Raw genomic sequence first — 20,271 nt, forward strand, 5'->3', positions numbered from 1 at the left:
CAACCAAACTGGCTGAGCGCATGAACGGACACAGACGAACTGTCCGCCTAGGAGATGCCCAATACCCAGTAGCGGAGCATGCCCTTCAGCATAATTCTAGGGACCTAGGAACCTGCTACACCGTATGTGCCATTTGGCTTCTCCCACCCAACACCAGTCCCTCTGAACTGTGGAGATGGGAACTTGCACTCCAACACATCCTTTCATCCCGCCATCCCCCTGGACTGAACCTACGTTAAACAGCCTCACTCCCATTCACTCTTCAGTCTTCTCCTCTTTCCCTTTCCTCTTTAGCCATTCACGCATCTTTTCATCCTACTAGTTGTGTTTATCTTTATACTATATACCTCTTTACTTCTGTATGCATCCTCTTTGGTTTGAAGCTGGCACAGTACTTAGAGTAGAATATCTTTGGCTTCCCTCTGACAACCATGCCTCCATCCTTGCTACCCTCCCTGTTTACCTTTTCCTGTTGCTTCATAACCTGGGTTGTGAGTAACTAAATCCACTTTCCCTTCTTCCCTTTTTTCCCCTCTCTCCTCCCTGATGAAGGAACAAAGCTCCGAAAGCTAGGAATGTAAATTTTCAGTTCTGTTTTATGTGTATCCATCGGCTGTATTGAACTGAGGTAAGTACTGGCCAGCCCCTCTATCTCTTTGTTAGTATTTGTTTCACATCTTATATGAGATTTTCCATTAATCATTTAGATCACCTATATGGTCCACATCCTTCATTGTTTTGTCCCTTTTGTTAGCTATCACTTACGTCTGTCATCTTAACACTTTCTCTTCTTCAGTGTTTTATATATACATAAATAAATATTTTCGTCACCAACTGTGCTAGTTTCATCTTCCTCCTATTATCTTGTTCCGTTTATAGTCCTCTTCTCTTTTTTATTTATTGATTTATTTATTCGACATTCCATAGTTTTAACGTTCGTTATTCGCTGTTTCCCAGCCAACAATCTCTTCCACACCTACCAGTATCATCCATTTCCGTCGATTTCTTGTTGCTGGCGATATTTTTGTGCCATTGGCTATCTTTCTCTGCCACAAGAAGAATTTTTCGGGACATTTCTGCCCCACCCGCGATCTTTTTTGCGGCACGCGCGATCGCTTTTGCGGCACGCGCGATCTTTTTTCGCCACTCGCTATCTCTGTTTTTGAGCTACGTGTGTTCTTTCTCCCCTGATCTGGACATACTTGCTTGGTCTGCTCAACGTTTTCCGTATTTTTCTTATTTAGTGGTCTTCCTTTGGTATTGAACATTACCATTACCAACACAATTTCTTTCCTTCTCGTCCTTCCCTCCGTGTTTTACTCCTTCTTATGATTACTATTTCAACTTTAGTTATTTAATTTCCCAACCCACCAGTTACCCACTATGTACCCTAATCCTATACCACATTATTTACATTCATTCCGGAAACATGCATTCACCGTAGCCAAACTGCAATCCCACATACTTTTCCTCCGGTCCTGCTTAACCTTTGGTATTACCCCTAAAGGGCTTACCTTAAAAGTTCCCATCTCCGGGTGCAATTCCTCCTTCCACCAGTCTCTCCTGGACTTCCAGAACCTTCAATCCTTAGCCCTTACCCAACTTGTCCTGCATCTCTACACTACTTCATGTAACCACCACTCCCAACAGCTCCTATCTCTCTTCAAAGTCCTCCACCTCTCAAACCCTTGCTTGGAGAACACACTGAGGAACATCATCCTAGAAGCCAGCTGCAAACTTGAGTTCCATGCCACACACCACCTGAAAAAACTATCCACAGTGCTAGTGCAACACCTAAGAAGTGGGGTCCCTCTCCCTATCCCTCACAAACACCAACCACAACAGAGCCTTCAACAAACCCCCCCTCATAGCCAACAAACCTAGCCTAGCCACCCTACTCAATCTCCCCATCCCAGCACATACCCCACACAGACCAAATCTCAACTATAACCACAGTCAAATGCCACATATCACCAGTCCCAATTCAGTCCTAAACCTCTCATCCAGATCCCTCTCTCCTCCAGAGACATCTGTTCTATCAAAAGGCTTAACCTTTAGCCCCACACCTAAATTCAACCACACTGCCCTGGTTAAAGATCTCCTCTCATTCACCCGGAACCTCAACTGGAAATATCACTTCACTACCCAAACACAGCCCCCAAGTACTAGACCCAGTGTTGAACCCTGTCTAGAACAGTTCCGACTGCCTTCTCAAAGGGATCCTCCTCCCCTCCCCCAAAACCATCCCTTGCAGACATTTCAGGAATTCCTCACATCCAGTGTTGCGTCCCAGTCCTTCTTGAAGAACATCCCGACAACCCCCAACATCACCCCAGCTGAATCCCGTGCCATTAAGGAGCTGAAAATAGACCGCTCTATTGTCATCCTCCCGGCGGATAAAGGCTCCACAACTGTCGTACTTGACCGTGTGGAGTATGTGGCAGAAGGACTGCGTCAAGTCTCTGACACCTCAACCTACAAAGCTGTTACCCAGGATCCCATTCCCTCCATCCAGACTGAGCTGCAAAAAATCCTAAAAATCCAAGGTCCCTCACAAGGCCTCACAACGGCTTCCATAGACTTACTCACTCCACCTGAGCCACGTACCCCTACCTTCTACCTATTACCCAAAATCCACAAAGAGAACCATCCTGGCCGTCCCATTGTAGCAGGCTTCAAATCCCCAACCGAACGTATCTCAGCTCTGGTAGACCAGCACCTACAACCTATCACCCGCAGACTCCCATCCTACATCAAAGACACAAACCACTTCCTAGAACGCCTCAAATCCATTCCCACTCCTCTCCCACCTGAAACCTTTCTTGTCACCATAGATGCTACATCCCTTTACACAAACATCCCACATACCCATGGTCTCTCTGCCCTTGAGCACTACCTCTCCCAACGCCCACCCGAAGATCTTCCAAAAACCTCGTTCCTTATCACACTTACCAACTTCATCCTCACCCATAATTACTTCACTTTTGAAGGCCAGACCTACAAACAAATCAGGGGAACGGCCATGGGAACCAGGATGGCTCCCTCCTATGCCAACCTCTTCATGGGCCGCATGGAGGAGGCTTTCCTGAAGACCCAACAGCTGCTTCCCCTGGCCTGGTATAGGTTTATAGATGACATCTTTGTGGTCTGGACTCATGGTGAAGAAACACTCCTTAATTTCCTCCATAACCTCAACTCCTTTTCGAATCTGAATTTCACCTGGTCCTTCTCCAAAACCCAAGCCACCTTCCTGGATGTTGACCTTCATCTTGTTGAAGCTCACATCCACACCTCTGTCCATATCAAACCCACAAACAAACAACAGTACCTTCACTTTGATAGCTGCCATCCTTTCCACATCAAACGCTCCCTTCCCTACAGCCTAGGTATTCGTGGCAAACGTATCTGCTCCAGTGAAGAATCCCTCAACAACTACACCAATAACCTGACCAGTGCTTTCCTCTCCCGCAACTATCCTGCAGACCTTGTCCACAAACAGATTTCCCGAGCAATACATTCCTCCCCGTCCAACAACAATGTTCCTACCCCCAGACCACACAGAAGCATCCCCCTTGTCACCCAATATTATCCTGGTCTCGAAAACATCAACAAATTACTCCGCCAGGGATATGACTTTCTCAAGTCAACCCCTGAAATGAGATCATCCCTTGACAAAATTCTCCCCACACCACCCAGAGTTGCCTTTCGTCGCCCCCCTAACCTCCGTAACATCCTTGTTAAACCCTACAATATTCCCAGACTACCTTCTCTACCCAGCGGTTCCTACCCCTGTAACCGACCCCGCTGCAAAACCTGCCCCATGCATCCCCCCACAACCACCTACTCCAGCCCCGCTACTGGTAAAGCATACACAATTCAAGGCAGGGCTACGTGTGAAACTACACATGTCATTTATCAACTGACATGCCTGCACTGCACAGCCTTTTACATCGGCATGACAACAACCAAACTGGCTGAGCGCATGAACGGACACAGACGAACTGTCCGCCTAGGAGATGCCCAATACCCAGTAGCGGAGCATGCCCTTCAGCATAATTCTAGGGACCTAGGAACCTGCTACACCGTATGTGCCATTTGGCTTCTCCCACCCAACACCAGTCCCTCTGAACTGTGGAGATGGGAACTTGCACTCCAACACATCCTTTCATCCCGCCATCCCCCTGGACTGAACCTACGTTAAACAGCCTCACTCCCATTCACTCTTCAGTCTTCTCCTCTTTCCCTTTCCTCTTTAGCCATTCACGCATCTTTTCATCCTACTAGTTGTGTTTATCTTTATACTATATACCTCTTTACTTCTGTATGCATCCTCTTTGGTTTGAAGCTGGCACAGTACTTAGAGTAGAATATCTTTGGCTTCCCTCTGACAACCATGCCTCCATCCTTGCTACCCTCCCTGTTTACCTTTCCCTGTTGCTTCTGAATCCACTTTCCCTTCTTCCCTTTTTTCCCCTCTCTCCTCCCTGATGAAGGAACAAAGCTCCGAAAGCTAGGAATGTAAATTTTCAGTTCTGTTTTATGTGTATCTATCGGCTGTACTGAGCTGAGGTAAGTACTGGCCAGCCCCTCTATCTCTTTGTTAGTATTTGTTTCACATCTTATATGAGATTTTCCATTAATCATTTAACAGAATATTATATTGCTCAACAGTTACATAAAAATTGTTGTCCTTCTTATCCACTGATTCACTTAAAAGTTTGTAAAATTGTTATGCATAACATCACTCATTGTGATGCAAAGCTGCAGAAGAAACACCACTAAAATTAGTTGCAAAGATGACCGTACACACAATGCTCGACTCTGACAAACTATGTAGCAATGAGTGGACTGAAAACTCATTGCCAACAAAGAAACTTATCTGAACACAAAACTGGCAACAATGAAACTTCTCTGAAGCTGCACAATGGAGGCAGGAGTATTTGATCCAGCTTTTACCAGTTTTTATTGACAAATCCTAAGATTTACCAATGTCTCTTGGTAAAAGTTCAAAATCTATGAATATAATGAGAAATTTTGGACTTTACGCGAAGGTAATTCTTAGGTTTCACTAGTTAATTCTAGGATTTATCAATTATCTTACTTTTACAATAGTATAAGCATCTCAATAAATGTCACAGCTGCTAAGTTCAGAGAAAGAAATGACGCTTTTGGAGAGAAATCTGAAAGTCAAATTTAGTTTTCAAATTAAACTAAAAAGCAAAGACACAAGGAGTAAAAGTCTCATAGAGTGGGCCTTTCACTACCCACAAGATTAGGTCTATTTTGTAAACAAAACTACATTTTTACAAAAACAGAGGCAAGTTTAACAGCAAAGCCCCAAAAACAAAATACTAAGGCAAAATAACACAATTCCTTTGTGATAATGTACACAAAGGTTTACAGTAGTAATTATGCTAAATAAACAAATACAGCCTTACGTCTTTTTAGAAAAAAAAAAATACAACTGTTACAAGATAGTATCCCACCCCAAATCTACAAAAACAAATTAAATGTCTCATGAAGAGAAACTGGTATTTATTCTCAATACAGAAAGCAAGAATATAATCAGCATGAATCCAAAAATTCACATTGTTCCTATACCCCCATGATGCAGCAGAGTGAAAATGAATAGACCAACATGCAAACTTAGCAGGAAACTGCTTAAATCTTGAAAAAGACTAATACTGTGGAATAGAATAATAGAGCAGAAATAGCACTAAATTTTCACATGCAGTGCTAATGTCCTAAGGAACAAGCTTAGCTGTCCCTAATATTGAAAACCGGTGAATTTGTGGAGATACTGAAATTAAATTAGCTACAGGCAGTGGTCTGTTGGATTGTCTGGTAGCCATACAGGAAGTTTTACATACTATATCAGACATGATCACTCAGGTTTTCTCTGTGTTATTGACTAATGGTGGTCTTCTGGGTATTCAGCTGAGTTGTTTCCATTTTATGCACATTATTTTGATGATCAACCAAACCATCTTTTTCAGGTGCTGCAAGTTTTGCTGTTACGTGTACTCACTGCCTGGATAACCAGACTGCGAACTGTTGTCAGTCCCGCACCACTATTTACAGCCTAGTTTGACTCCCAATGACAGCACATTAGGATCCGATACATTAATCACGAAACCACGGACCCTCGCCATCAGTGGGGTGGCTGGCGCGCCTCAGCCTACAGATGGCTGTACTGTAGATGCGACCACAATGGAGGGGTATCTGTTTAGAGGCCAGACAAATGTTGTGGTTCCTGAGACGAGGCAGCAGACTTTTCGGTAGTCGAGGGGCAAAAGCCAGGATGATTGACTCGTAGGCCCCTGTAACATCAACGAAAGCAGCCCGCTGTGCTGAGACTGCGAACGGCTGAAAGAAAGAACAAACTACAGCCGTAATTTTTCCTGAGGGCATTAAGCTCTCCTGTACAGTTAAAACAATGATGGCATCCTCTTGGGTAAAATAATCTGGAGATAACATTCAGATGTGTGGCTAGGGACTATGCAGAATGATGTCCTCATCATGGGAAACAAAACTGGTGTTCTACAGATTGGAGTTTGGAATGTTAGATCCATTAATCAGGCAAGTAGGTTGAAAAATTTAAAAAGGGAAATCTACATCTACATCAACACTCTGCCATACGGTACGTGGCGGAGAGTACCCCGTACCACTACTGGTCATTTCCTTTCCTGTTCCGCTCACACACAGACCGAGATAAAAACAACTGCTTACATGCCTCCATAGGCCCCTACTTTCTCATATCGTGCTTCCTTAGTCTACACATAATGTTACGTTGGACGCAACGGAATTGTTCTGCAGTCAGCTTCAGATGCCGATTTCCTAAATTTTTGCAATTGTGTTCCTCAGAAAGAACATTGCCTTTCCTCTGGGGATTCCCATTTAAGTTCCAGAAGCAAATCAATAACAGTTGTGTGTAGTTAGAACCTACCAGTAACAAATCTAGCGACACACCTCTGAATTGCTTCGTAGTCTCCCTTTAATCCGACCTGGTACGGACCCCGAACACTCGAGCAGTACTCGAGAATATGTTGGACTAGAGTCCTATCTGTTGTCTTCTTTACAGATGAACCACTCTTTCCTAAAATTCTCCCAATAAACTGATGTCGACCATTCGCCTTTCCTATCATAATCCTCACATGCCCATTCCACTCCGTATCGCTTTGCAACATTATGCCCAGATATTTAAACAATGTGACTGTCAAGCAGGACACTACTAACGCTGTATCCAAACATTACGGGTTTGTTTTTGCTACTCATCTGCATTAACTTACATTTTTCTACATTTAGAGCTGATTGCCATTCATCACACTAACTAGAAATATTGTCTGAATCATCTGGTATCCTCCTACACTCATTCACCTTCGACACCTTACCATTCGCCACAGCAAACAACTGCCGACTGCTGCCCACCAAATCATTTAAGTATACACAGAATAACAGCGGCCATCGAGGAAAACATGTTGGGTTGTGTTACTTAAGAAGTCTTTGATCTACTCACATATCTGTGAACCTATTCCATGTGTTCGTCCCTTCTTTAACAGCCCACAATGCGGCACTGTGTCAAATGCTGTCCAGAAATCTAGAAATGTGGAATCTGCCTGTTGCCCTCCATCCATAGTTCGCTGGATATCGTGAGAAAAGGGCAAGCCGAGTTTCACACGAGTAATACTTTCTAAATCCGTGCCAATTTGTGGACATAAGCTACTTGGTCTCATGAAAATTTGTTATATTTGAACAGAGACTATGTTGAAGGATTCTGCAGCAAACCGAGGTTACAAATATTGGTAGGAATTTTATGGGCTTCTGATACACAGGAGTCAGTTGCACTTTTTTACAGTCACTCGGAACATTGAGCTGGGCTAGAGATTCACGATAAATGCAAGCTAAGCAAGGGACTAATGCCATAGAGTACTCTTTGAAAAACCGAACTGGGATTCCACCTGGGCCAGGGGACTTATTTGTTTTCAAAATTCCTTTAGTCATTTCTCTGTGACAGAAATGCTTATTACAATGTGGGTCACGCGAGAGTCTGTCTGACGGCATGTTTGTACTATTTTCCTTTGCGAATGATTTCTAGAACGTGAAATTTAAAACTTTGGCTTTCATTCTGCTGTCTTCAACTGCCGTACCACAGTAGTCAACAAGTGACTGGATGGAAGGCTTAGACCTACTTAGTGATTTTACATAGGACCAGAATTTTCTTGTGATCTCTGCCAAATATTTGCTATAGTATGACAGTGATAGTAGTTTTATGCTTCACTCTTACATCTTTTCACAAATCTCTACTAATCTTTGCTTGTTGTGATTTTTGCATTCTCTTTTGAATCTAAAGTGCAAGAGCATCTGGTTCCTCAGTATTTTCCGAATGTCATCATTAAACCGTGGTGGGTCTTTTCCATCCTTAATCCACTTGCTAAGCAAGCAATTCTACAAACCACAATTCCTGTATGTCCATTTTACTGAAACTAAGTGACATCAATTCACTCTCTCAAGTGAGATGCTAACAATTGCTATTTGAAACACTATCCTAGCCTTCTTGACTTTTCTTGTTAACTTTCATAGTTATAGTTGGTACAGTGACACAATTGCTAATCCCATTTTCTATACTGACTTTATCGATAAGATCTAGCCTATTGTAGCTACAAGGTCATCTTAGACCTTTTGAGTGTGGGCTCCTGAACTAGCTACACAAGACAGTTTTCAGAAAACATGTTCCATAGTAGTTCACATGACTGTCTGTCTGTACTGCCTGCAATGAAGCCATAGAAATCCCAGTCTATACTCGTTAGGTTAAAGTTGCCTCCTACTAGCAATGCACGATGTGGGTATTTACGCATTACTGGATGAAGACATTCTCTGAATGACTCTAGTACTGTCACAGTAGAATTGGATGGCCGGTAAAAACATCCGACAATTAGCTTGGTTTCACATAAATCAGTTATACACAACCAGACATTGACCTCGGTAGAGGCAATGAACACACCCCCTCTTATGGCCTCCGATCTGTCTTTCCAATATACATTCCACGATTTACTAAATATCTGAGCTTTTCACTTCAGGTTTTAGCCAGCTCTTGGCCCTGAGAACAATCTGAGAGAGAGAACTTTCCTGTAGGGCAAAAAATGCAGGAACTTTGTTACGAATACTTTGACAATTTACTGATAAAATTTTGACTGTATCAGTATGTGTACTCTGAACACAGTCTGACTTCCCTTACTGCATATTGACTGACGAGTGTTCATCATAGTACTTCAAACTAATGCCTAGCCTAAAAAAGTCTCATGTGCACTCCATAAGTAGTCTGCCACCCGAGTAGATGCTTCCTTTGTGTAGTGCACCACTGACATATCAAGGGGAGTCGGACAAAACCTAAACAGATAATTCTGGTGTAGAAATCTGCAGCAGAGACTGTCGCAGGGTCAACGAATTGCGAGCTCTGCTTGTACTTCACATGTGAGGCCAGCAGCCTTCACCACAGCAGCCAGCCGCCTGTACCAACTGACAATGGTCTCGGAATCCATTTGACAGGAGTCACCGGTGCCAACGTGAGCTACAGCTCGGGGACGATTACACCCTGCACACTCGATAGCCACACGCAATTTTGCCTCCACATCTCGGCTGACATACAGAGTGGACATTGGCTTTCCTTTCAGTCCTGAATGCTATCTGCCTAACACCAATATGCCTGCTCTGATCCTGCTGAAATAGCACCCACCTGTCCACTCACAGGGTGAATAGGCAAAGCCAGAATGACCAGTTTCCACACTGGCCCTCCATCGAGAGACACAATCACGTTATCACCCACTACTCACTCTTCCGGAGTGCCGGTCTGCTGCGTCGCGTACGCTAGGCGTCGGTAGCAGAGCCCGTGGGCAAAACGAGTGACACCTGAGACGTCCCGTGCGATGTGCCAGTTCCCCTTATCACTACACCCCGAAGCAGCAGCCGGAAGGTGACTGACCATAGTGAAAAGTGCATTCAGCTGTATGTGAACTGCAGCCAGCTCCTCCTGTCTCCCCACGCAGCATGCACAAATCCTACTCGTAGCAAGACTAACTGAAGAAGTAAACAATAAAAGCAAACAGGAATTTAGATATGCAACTTGCTACATTCCCGATGTATCGCCAACAGGTGATGGTGCCTCAATGGGCTATGTAGCTGACAGTTCAGAAGAAATGAAAGCTGCATTACAGACAGCCCCAGTTTACACTTACAAAATGCGAGCTTTCGTCTCTTAAATGGAAACGCACACAAAATTTAATAAATATACTATGAGAAAAAGATAAAACACTTAACTTGGCACTCTGTGGGTCTGTATCAGCCGAGTGCTGGAGCGTCACTCAAATAGATAGGTTGAAGTTAGATATAGGGGGAATTAATGTAGTTTCGTGCATGGATAGGACTCCTGGTTTGGTGAATACAGTGTTACAAATACAAAGTTGCATGGGGGGTAATGCAGGGATGCATGTAATAATGAACAAGAATGCAGGTAAGCTGCTATGAACAGCATAGTGAGTGCATTATTGTAGCCAGGATACACATGGAGCCCACACTTACCGCAGTAGTACAAATTTCTATGCCAACTAGCTCCGCATATTATGAAAAGATTGAGGAAATGTATGATCAGATAAAAGAAGTAATTCCGATAGTTAAGGGAGACAAAAATTTAATTCTGATGGGTGACTGGAATTTGATAGTAGGAAAATGAAGAAAAGAAAAATAGTAGGTGAATATCGACTGGGGGAAAGGAATCAAAGAGGAAGCTACCTGGTAGAATTTTGCACACAGCATAATTTAATCATCACTAACGCTTGGTTTAAGAACTGTGAAAGAAGGTCGTATATTTGAAAGGAACCTGGAAACACTGGGAGGTTTCAGATTTATTATACAGTGGCAAGACAGAGATTTTGGCACCAGATTTTAAACTGTAAGACATTTCCAGGGGCAGAAGTGGAATCTGACCACAATTTATTGGTTATGAACTGTAGATTACAACTTAAGAAACTGCAAAAATGTAGGAAATTAAGGAGATGGGATCTAGATAACTTGAAAGTACCAGAAGTGGTTGAGGTTTCAGAGGGAGCGTTAGGCAACAGTTGAATAGAACAAGGAAAAGGAATGCAGTAGAAGACGAATGGGTAGCTTCAAGAGATGGAATATTGTGGGCAGCAGAGCATCAAATAGGTAAAAAGTCAAGGCCTAGTAGAAATCCTTGGATATAACAGGAGCTATTGGATTTAATTGATGAAATGAGAAAATATAAAAATGCTGCAAATGAAACTGTCAAAAGGGAATACAAACGTCTCAAAAATGAGACTGGCAGGAAGTGCAGAATAGGTAGACGACAAATGTATGGATTTGGAAGAATATTTCACTGGGGGGGGGGGGGGGGGGGGGGGGGGGGGGGGGAAATACACACTATCTACAGGAAAATAAAAAATACTTTTGGAGTTAAGAGAAGCAGCTCTATGAATAAAGGGGGCTCAGATGGAAAACCAGTACTAAGCAATGAAGGAAAAGCCGAAAGGTGGAAAGTGTATATAGAGGGTCTACGCAAGGGAGATGAAATTCAAGGCAATATTATAGAAAGGGAAGAAGATGAAACAGGAGATATGATACTGTGAGAAGAATTTGACTACTGATAACCTTGTGAGAACCAGCCATGACAAAACTCTTCCATCGGATGTGCAAGATGTACGAGACAGGCGAAATGCTCTCAGACTTTGAGAAGAATGTAATAATTCCAGTTGGAAAGAAAGCAGTTTCTCATGCGCGAACATTACCAAACTATCAGTTTAATAAGTTATGGTTGCAAAATACTAACATGAATTCTTTACAAAAGAAGAATGGAAAACGGAGATCACCTCGGGGAAGATCAGCTTGGATTTTGGAGAAACTTTAGAACACATGAGGCGATACTGACCGTAGATTTATTTTAGACGATAGATTAAGGAAAGGCAAACCTATGTTTATAGTATTTGTAAACTCAGAGAAAGCTTTTGACAATGTAGACTGGAATAATCTCCTTGAAATTATGGAGGTAGCAGGAGTAAAATACAGGGAGCAACAGGCTATTTACAACTTGTTTAGAAACCAGATGGCAATTATAAGAGTTGATGGGCACAAAAGGGAAATTGTTGTTGAAAAGGCAGTGAGGCAGGGTTGTAGCCCATCCCCAATGTTATTCAGACTGTACATTGTGTAAAGGAAACCAAAGAAAGAATTGGAGTAGCAATTCCAGTTTAGAGAGAAGAAATAAAAACTTTGAAGTTTGGCAGTGACATTGTAATTCTGCCAGAGACAGAAAAAGACTTGGAAGAACAGTTGAGTGGAAGGACAAGGTCTTGAAATGAGGATATAAGATGAACATCAACAAAAGCACAACAAGGATAATTGAATATAGTCAAATTAAAGCAGATGATGCTGAGGGAATTAGATTAGGAAATGAGACACTTAAAATAGCAGGTGAGTTTTGCTATTTAGGCATCAAAATAACAGATGATGGCCAAAATAGAGAGCATATAAAATGTAGAATAACAATGGCAAGAAAACCATTTCTGAAGAACAAATTTATCAAGTAACAGCTTTCCATTTTTAGGGGTTTTGTTTTCTGCTTGAAGATTATTAAAGAGGGAAGAAGTTTGCACCAATCTGCTGATTGCCAGCTTGATAGCTATGCACTGTTTTTCACACCCTGATGTTCTGATGGCAACTTCTTTTGTCCCCTTCTCATTAATCGTGTAATTACATGTCACATCAAACCATATTGGCATCCAATCAGTGTTGCACATTTGGTCCATCAAAAGATTCTTCTCTTCCCCAAGTGTGATAATATAATACTGAAATTCTTGAAGTTTTTCTTAAAATTCTGTGGAAACTTTTAGCAGACAAGGGGGACCCAAAAATAAATGGAGGTTTGTTATTTTGCATTGTTACTGAACTCTACATCTGCAGTACCTTAGTTCCTTTCAAAGTATTCATGTTATCCATGTGCATAATGCACATGTCCCAATGATTTTTCCACTGCTGAAAACAATTCTGGAGGCAGTGTTTTCTTGATGTCATCCAAATGACTGAACCACAAGGTTTTGCTACATCTGTGGAAACAAAAAATAAAAATAAAAAATCAAACAGAGCCAGATTGGACGAGTAGGGTGGATGAGATACAAGCACCACATTGTTTTTCGTCGCAAACTGTCAGACCATCAAAACCTGTGAGGGTTGGAGCATGGTCATGGTGGAGCAACCAGTTCACTCTCTCGTAATCTTCGTAACATAATCCAGATAAAAATGTTGGTTCACTGTTTGTCCCAGAGGGAATGAACTTCTTGTGACTAATGCCACCGACATAAAAAAACAAATCAACATTATTTTCACACTGGATCACATTTAACGTGATTCCTCGGGTCGTGAAGTGGCTCGATGCTCGCTTTGAAGCTGGCTCTTACCTGCAGCACCAACTCTCATCCCGAGTCGCAGTGCTTTTAAGAAAATTTGGATCATTCTGCACTTCACACTTCAAGTTGCAGCAAACATTCGTGTAGTTTTTTCTTTGGTCATCTGTGAGTAAGCAAGGAACAAATTTTGCAGACACCTATCTGATGTGCAAATTTTCGGTTAAAATTCGCTGGACTGCATTCTGTGACAATTTCATTTCCTCATAAATTTAGTCAATGGTCCTTTGACTATCTTCATCAATTGCACATTTGATTGTTGCCGTGTTTTTGTCATTTATTCCCGTCACAGGGTGACAGTTGACACATTGCCAGATTTGAAATGAGAAAATGACTTTTAGTCCTGTGATTTCCACAAAGCATTATCATTAAAGGCTTATCGAAGCATCCCAATAGTCCCGGCTGCAGTTTTCCATAACAGAAAGCAAAATTTCACCTAGACTTTTTGCTCCTTCTTATCCGCCATGTGATTAATTGATAAAGGTTGAAATGGGAATGCAAACAACAGAGCACCACAAACAAACTACTTAAATACGACTGACGCCAGCTTACTGGGTGATGTGGGAGACCCAAAACTATCACCACCTGGTAGCAGAATGCATAATTGAGAATTATGCGCTTACAACAGCTCAAATCCAGTTATTTTTGGCTCCTCCTGCATACTGTCGTACGACTTCATAGAGATAAGCCCGCCCGTTTCATAAAGTACACAACCCATCCAGCGGCTAGCCTTACACACTTGCCTCGGTATATTAAGAACTGCAGCAACCTCTTTTGCTTTGTTTCTTATATTATCACGAGTCAGAGGTTGCCAATTTGTTCCTCTTTCATGGATAAATTTGAAAATTTTACTTCAGTGTCAGGATGTCTTCCTTTGTGAGGGCCACTGAATTTATTTCTAGTAGTGGTTGCAAATAATGCCAGTTTCCATTTCTTTCATAAGGGTACTTTACTCTCAGCTACAATGAACTCATGTCTTGCCCTCCTGTTACCTTATTTTCTAGCATGAAGAATTATTTTATGCTTGAAAGGAGAGTCATACAATGTTCTTCTCTGCTTGCTTTCCATTCTGTGACCAGCTAATGCAAACACACTATGCAGTAGTTGACCAACAATAATGTATACCTAAATTTCAATGGTGTTGCTGCAAGACAATGATGGATTCAAGTCTGTACGCAAATGTAATGTGGCATCGAGTCTTGCACATCTCAATTTTGAATACTGCATATGGCAAAGTAAATTGCATATTAAATTTGTGTAAATACAATACATTAATGAGTTCTATTAAGAAAACCATATGTGGACTAGGAGTTGGTCACCAATAAATCCTTCAATGTCCTCTTATACTGAACTTTATTAGCAGCTAAACTTTTTATAGCTACTGGTAAGTAATTGAAAACGTCTGTTCCAGAATAATGGACACCTTTCTGGGCCAAAGTGGCTTTTGTAGATCATTCTTACTTCTATTGATTCTAATGAACTAAGCAGCAGGTTTGGAAAGATATACTATTTATAAAGATAAACCACCATAACTGCATGAAAGGAATGTGAGAGTCCTGTTTGTTCTTACCAATGTATGCTTAATCACACCATGATGATAGATTTACAATGCCTTGTAAATAATTCCACAATTTTTGCTGAAGCAAAAAATACAGATATATTTCAATATATTTCACAATGTCATTGGAAACTGTAGGTTTAAAGAAACATGAAGAAGTAGTGTGTAGGATGATGAATTTATCAAATTGTAGCAAAAATGGAAATAATTATAATGCAAATAGAATTCTTTACTCAAATTTCATTCCTTGTTAACAGCAAGCAGCCAGATTGAAATTAAATGCTTCATAAATATAACACATTATTTAGTTGTAGTTAAGTACTATGTTAATAGGCACTGTAGATTAATAATTATACAGACACATCGTGATAATACACAATATGTGCAGGATGTTCCTGTGTACATCATTCATGTCCACAAAATGTAAAATAATAAATTAGAAACAACAGACTCCTATAAGCAAAATACTGCCACCCAAAAGATGACTAGTTACACACTACTAAAGCACCAATATACTTCAACAACCAAAAAGTTTGTAAATATTGTAAGACATTTATTTAAAAAAATTTTTTTTAAGAAGAATGAACGCAAAATGGTAACAAATTAAGTTTACAAAAATTAAACAAATATAGTTGTATAATTCTGTCTTTGTATTTAATTCAGAATCAGAACACTAGTTCACTGTGACATTCGATAAACAGTGCAAAATTGCTCCGCAGCTGTCTACTCGACACAGGTTCCCGAGCTGCTACACTTCACACTATTCTGGTGACGGCAAAAAACTAATTAGCATTAGCTCCTCAATAGGCCAGCAGCTGATGATGTAAGTGTGTTTCATTTCATCAGAATAGTCCACCGAGCACAGACGGGAGGCACTCAATATGGAACGTTCACAATCTCTGCGTGCCACAAGCTGTGTGCGATGCTGTGATACGACACAGCTGCTACAAAAAGCTGACTCTGCCTCGTACTGTGCGTACTCTCTATAACGTGTATACCGAACAGAATAGTGTGAAATTAAAAAGTTTGTTTTGCTGAAAAATAACAGTGTCATCCTAATTAATAGTTCTAGTTTCTCAATAATTTCAAAAATAATTACTACACAGACAACACTCCTCCAAAATCACTTTCATAACAATATGAACAGGTGCTCCAATAAAAATTCAAAAACATACAATGAACTAAAATCCATCATGGGCTTTAAATGACAGTATTTCAAATAGCTACATTCACCTATAAATAAGAATAATCTACATAATGAAACTGAGGCAAAATAAATGACACACATACTGCCTGCTGTTGGGAGATTGGGACAAGTTCTGACAGATATAAAAACATACAAGCAAAGCATGTGTGATTGTATGAAAAAGCCCCACTATTTTTATTCAAAACCAAGAAGTAGCTGTTTCCACTCTGTCGGGAAATGTGATACGTCAAACGGGTGGAGGGATTTGCGGTTTATTTCTGCTCTACTGCAACCAAGGATGGCTGATGCCTACTTACGAAATCTGGACATTGTCGCTAATGAGAAGTGGCACTACTGGATTAACAGTTCTGAGCAAATCTCTCAAGTAATGAATGGATCTGGCGTGAGAACACACAGATTTGGAGAACTACCAGTACGGCATTACTCGACACGTGGCAGAGAGATGGGAGGTGTGTGAGGAAAGCAGATTACTAATTAGCTTTCATCATATGTGAGGCACTTCACCACTGACTGAGCAACAATGCACACGCAGATGACAAAGAGCACTTTATATAATTCACTGTCTCCGAGACTCTCTTACTGTCGTACCTAAATCCTTCCCGTTCCTAAAAGACACGTCACACTTGCCAATAACATATTTCGTGATTTCTCTTTCCTATTAATCTCTGCAGGACCATCTCTTCTGCAGTAAGCTGGCCAAGTTGAAAATGAAGTGTGCAGAACTACACTGCAAAATCAACAAGATGAGCCATACATAATAAATGCAATAAAGTTCCACTGAAGACATCAGCTGAGAAGTGCACAATACTGTAAACTGCTCACAACACTATGAGCTACATATCTGACAAAATAATCAAATTCAGTAAATGCGAGACTTCTTTTAACAGTTTTTTTTTAAAATATTGTGACAAGAATAAATGAGGATGCCATACCATGAATAAAATACAAAAGTGTGCGGATGCACATACAATGAGCACAGACTGGTCCACAAGGTACAATTAATTAGAAAAAAAGAATAAGACCGATGAGACTGAAATTGAAGAACAACTAAATTGGAAATTCAGGCACTGCAGTCTTCGTCAGAAATATTTCTGTTCAAACAGTGGTCTCAAATTAAATTTTACAGGACTTTCTTAACGTGAGACAGTTTGTAATGTGAAGACTGTACCTTATTTGCAACCATCTGTCATTACATATGAACACTCGGCTCATTAGCAATACTAATGTTGTGGATTTCAAAATTTAGCAAACAGAAGAAAGGTAAGAACTCGAAGATGCACTGCTTCGGCCACACACTAGCTACTTTCAGGGCAGTTCCTTCTTTCTGCACAAATCCCTGCTGCTTCACACTTCACTTGTTATGTTGGCTAATGGCACTGAAAAATGGTACCTGACAGTTTTGGCTGCAAGGGGCAGCAGCTGAAGCTTGCCTTCACATAAGCAACAATTATGAAAAACTTAACACATTTTATTTTTGGCACATTAATTACAGATAATGACAGATACAGTATGGAACTAAGAAAAATAACTGCAACAATTAAACATGTTTACAATGAAGGGAGATAACTAGTGAACAAGACTTTCGGTATGGGGGGAGAGGGAGCAATTTGCCAAGAGTTGAACTGAAGGGGCTTCTGAACAGCTGAGAAAACTGGTTCCTATCATGGTCAGACAAAGCACTCTGAAGCTACAGAAATGTAGCTTTGAAGAAGGCCAATGAGGGCCAGATGGACGGAAAGAAATAAAAACCAATGAAGATATTCTGAATGAGATCAGTTGCCTGAGAACCTGCTTAGCAACTGCCTAAAAAAGGAAAAAAAACTTTATGTACATTTACAGAGTTAAAATTATATGTAAAAAGGCCAAAAATTATCAACAAATGAAGAGGACAGCACATGACAGGGGACAACAGTAGCAGTGATAAGACAAAGCCTTTACAAGAAAAGAAGAAGATTGTGACCATTTCTCAATATGGTTGTTACAGATAAGAGCATGGACAGATGGGAATGTGGCAGCAAAAGGCTGAACCATTCTGAAAGAAACGGCCTTCAGTTAATTAGTTTAGGAAAATGACAAAAAAAAAAATTGTACATCCGGCAGTGGGCTAGGGGTTCAGACCTCGTGCGGGAAGGTCATCACGTCACCTGATCCTGAAGGTCAGAGGAAGACTGCCAGCCCATTCCCACAAGGAATAGTAAAAAACTTCAAGAGCAAGCTCAGAGGTCCACACGATACCGGCTAGCTTCCTTGTCATTCGGACGTGGAACACAGGGCTGCCGGATCGATGCACCTCTCTTCGGGGAATTTTCAGTTTCCCAGACCTCGGAGTCACTGCTTTCCATTTTAGGGCCTCACTACAGTGTGCGCACAGTGGTTCTGTCTTCCCCCGGGAGGAAAACTGTCTGGCGGTACTGAAAATCAAACGCGGGTCCTCTGCACGTCTGTCAGACACACAGACCACTCAGCAGACGAGGACTGGGTAAGAAATTGGCTCCGAGCACTATGGGACTTAACTTCTGAGGTCATCAGTCCCCTGGTAAGAAACTGACTGCAGAGTTGGACGATGTACCTTCCCAGCATTCACCGAAAGTGTACTGAGGAAATGTGCAGAAATCTAGTAAACTGGTACAGCCGAGGAAGCCTTACAGTTCTAAAAAAAAATTACTTTGAAGATTTCAAAAACTTTTTAAGTATTAAAACACAAAACATTTTGTGTGTTTAAAAACAGCCACTTGTAGCTCACTGCATAGCATTATAGTCACACATTAGCGAAGTCAATGGTTCAATTCTCAACTTTTAAACTTTCTTCCTTCTTTACTTGATGTCTATATTTATTAACAAATTGAAATGTCAATTAATAAATATTAAATCATAACTTTTAATAAAAATAACTTTTTTAGATTTTTATTACTAACTGCATAAAATGTGAGTGCTCATAACAAATTTTAATTTGGTACAAAAATGCAAAACATATACAGGGTGATTCTTATTGAAATTTTAAAAGCCCCGTAACGAAGTAAATGTCACTGAGACAAGTAATTTAAATTAAAGCACACAGGGCCGCAAATGTTGAAAAACACCCCAAAAGTAGATGACAAATGTTAAGACACGTGATGTTCCATTCAAAATAGGGTGCGTGTATTTGAGTGCGTGTGTGAATGGACGAGTGAGCGATGCAAAATTTGCATTTGAGCAAATAGTGCAAATTTTGAACACCTTTTGTAAATGTGAACTGTTCTACAATAACATTCCATCCTGGATTATCCATTGTTTGATCCGTCCTAATGTAGAAGATGCCAGATTATTGTAGTCGGTGTAACTGAGCAAAAGCTGTCCTTATTTTATGTTTCTTTCCTTTATCCCCTTCGTTATTTATTCACAGTTAATTAGTTGTAAAGAAAATGTAGGTCATTTACTGGTAATGATGCAATTTGGTAGCTTACACATTTACTTGTGGCGTTATATGGTTGGTCTTTGTTGTGCTGTACTTTGCAATAAATCAGCAGAGACTGTGAGACCGATAAATAAATTAATACCTCAATGGAAACACTTAAATGTCTTCTGCAATGAAAAAAATACAGCCTGTCAGACACACGACTCAACCCTCGAGCTCTGTGCATTATAGCTGCGCACACGGGCACGGCACCACACCAAAGTGAATACGCGACTCGGGTGGGGGCAATCAGGTGCGATGGACCGATGGGCTCAACTGCTGCACATGCAGCGAGACGAGTCACGTGACGATGTCACACATTCGACATTTGTCATCAAAGTTTTGGGTTTTTCTCGACATTTCTGACCCCGTGTCTCTTATATTAAATTAATTGCCTCAGCATCACCTACGTCATTTCCGAGATTTTTAAACATTAATAAGAACCACCCCGTATTTCATTTAACAATACTACATTTTGCATTTTTGTAAAGAAACATTTTGAAGTATTGTGAGCACATGCATTTTTATACAATTATTAAATAAAAATAACAGGTTTTTTATTAAAAAATTATGATCCAATGTTTGAATGCTGAGTCGCAGA

The sequence above is a fragment of the Schistocerca serialis genome, chromosome 11, assembly GCF_023864345.2.
Source record: "Schistocerca serialis cubense isolate TAMUIC-IGC-003099 chromosome 11, iqSchSeri2.2, whole genome shotgun sequence".
NCBI lineage: Eukaryota > Metazoa > Arthropoda > Insecta > Orthoptera > Acrididae > Schistocerca > Schistocerca serialis.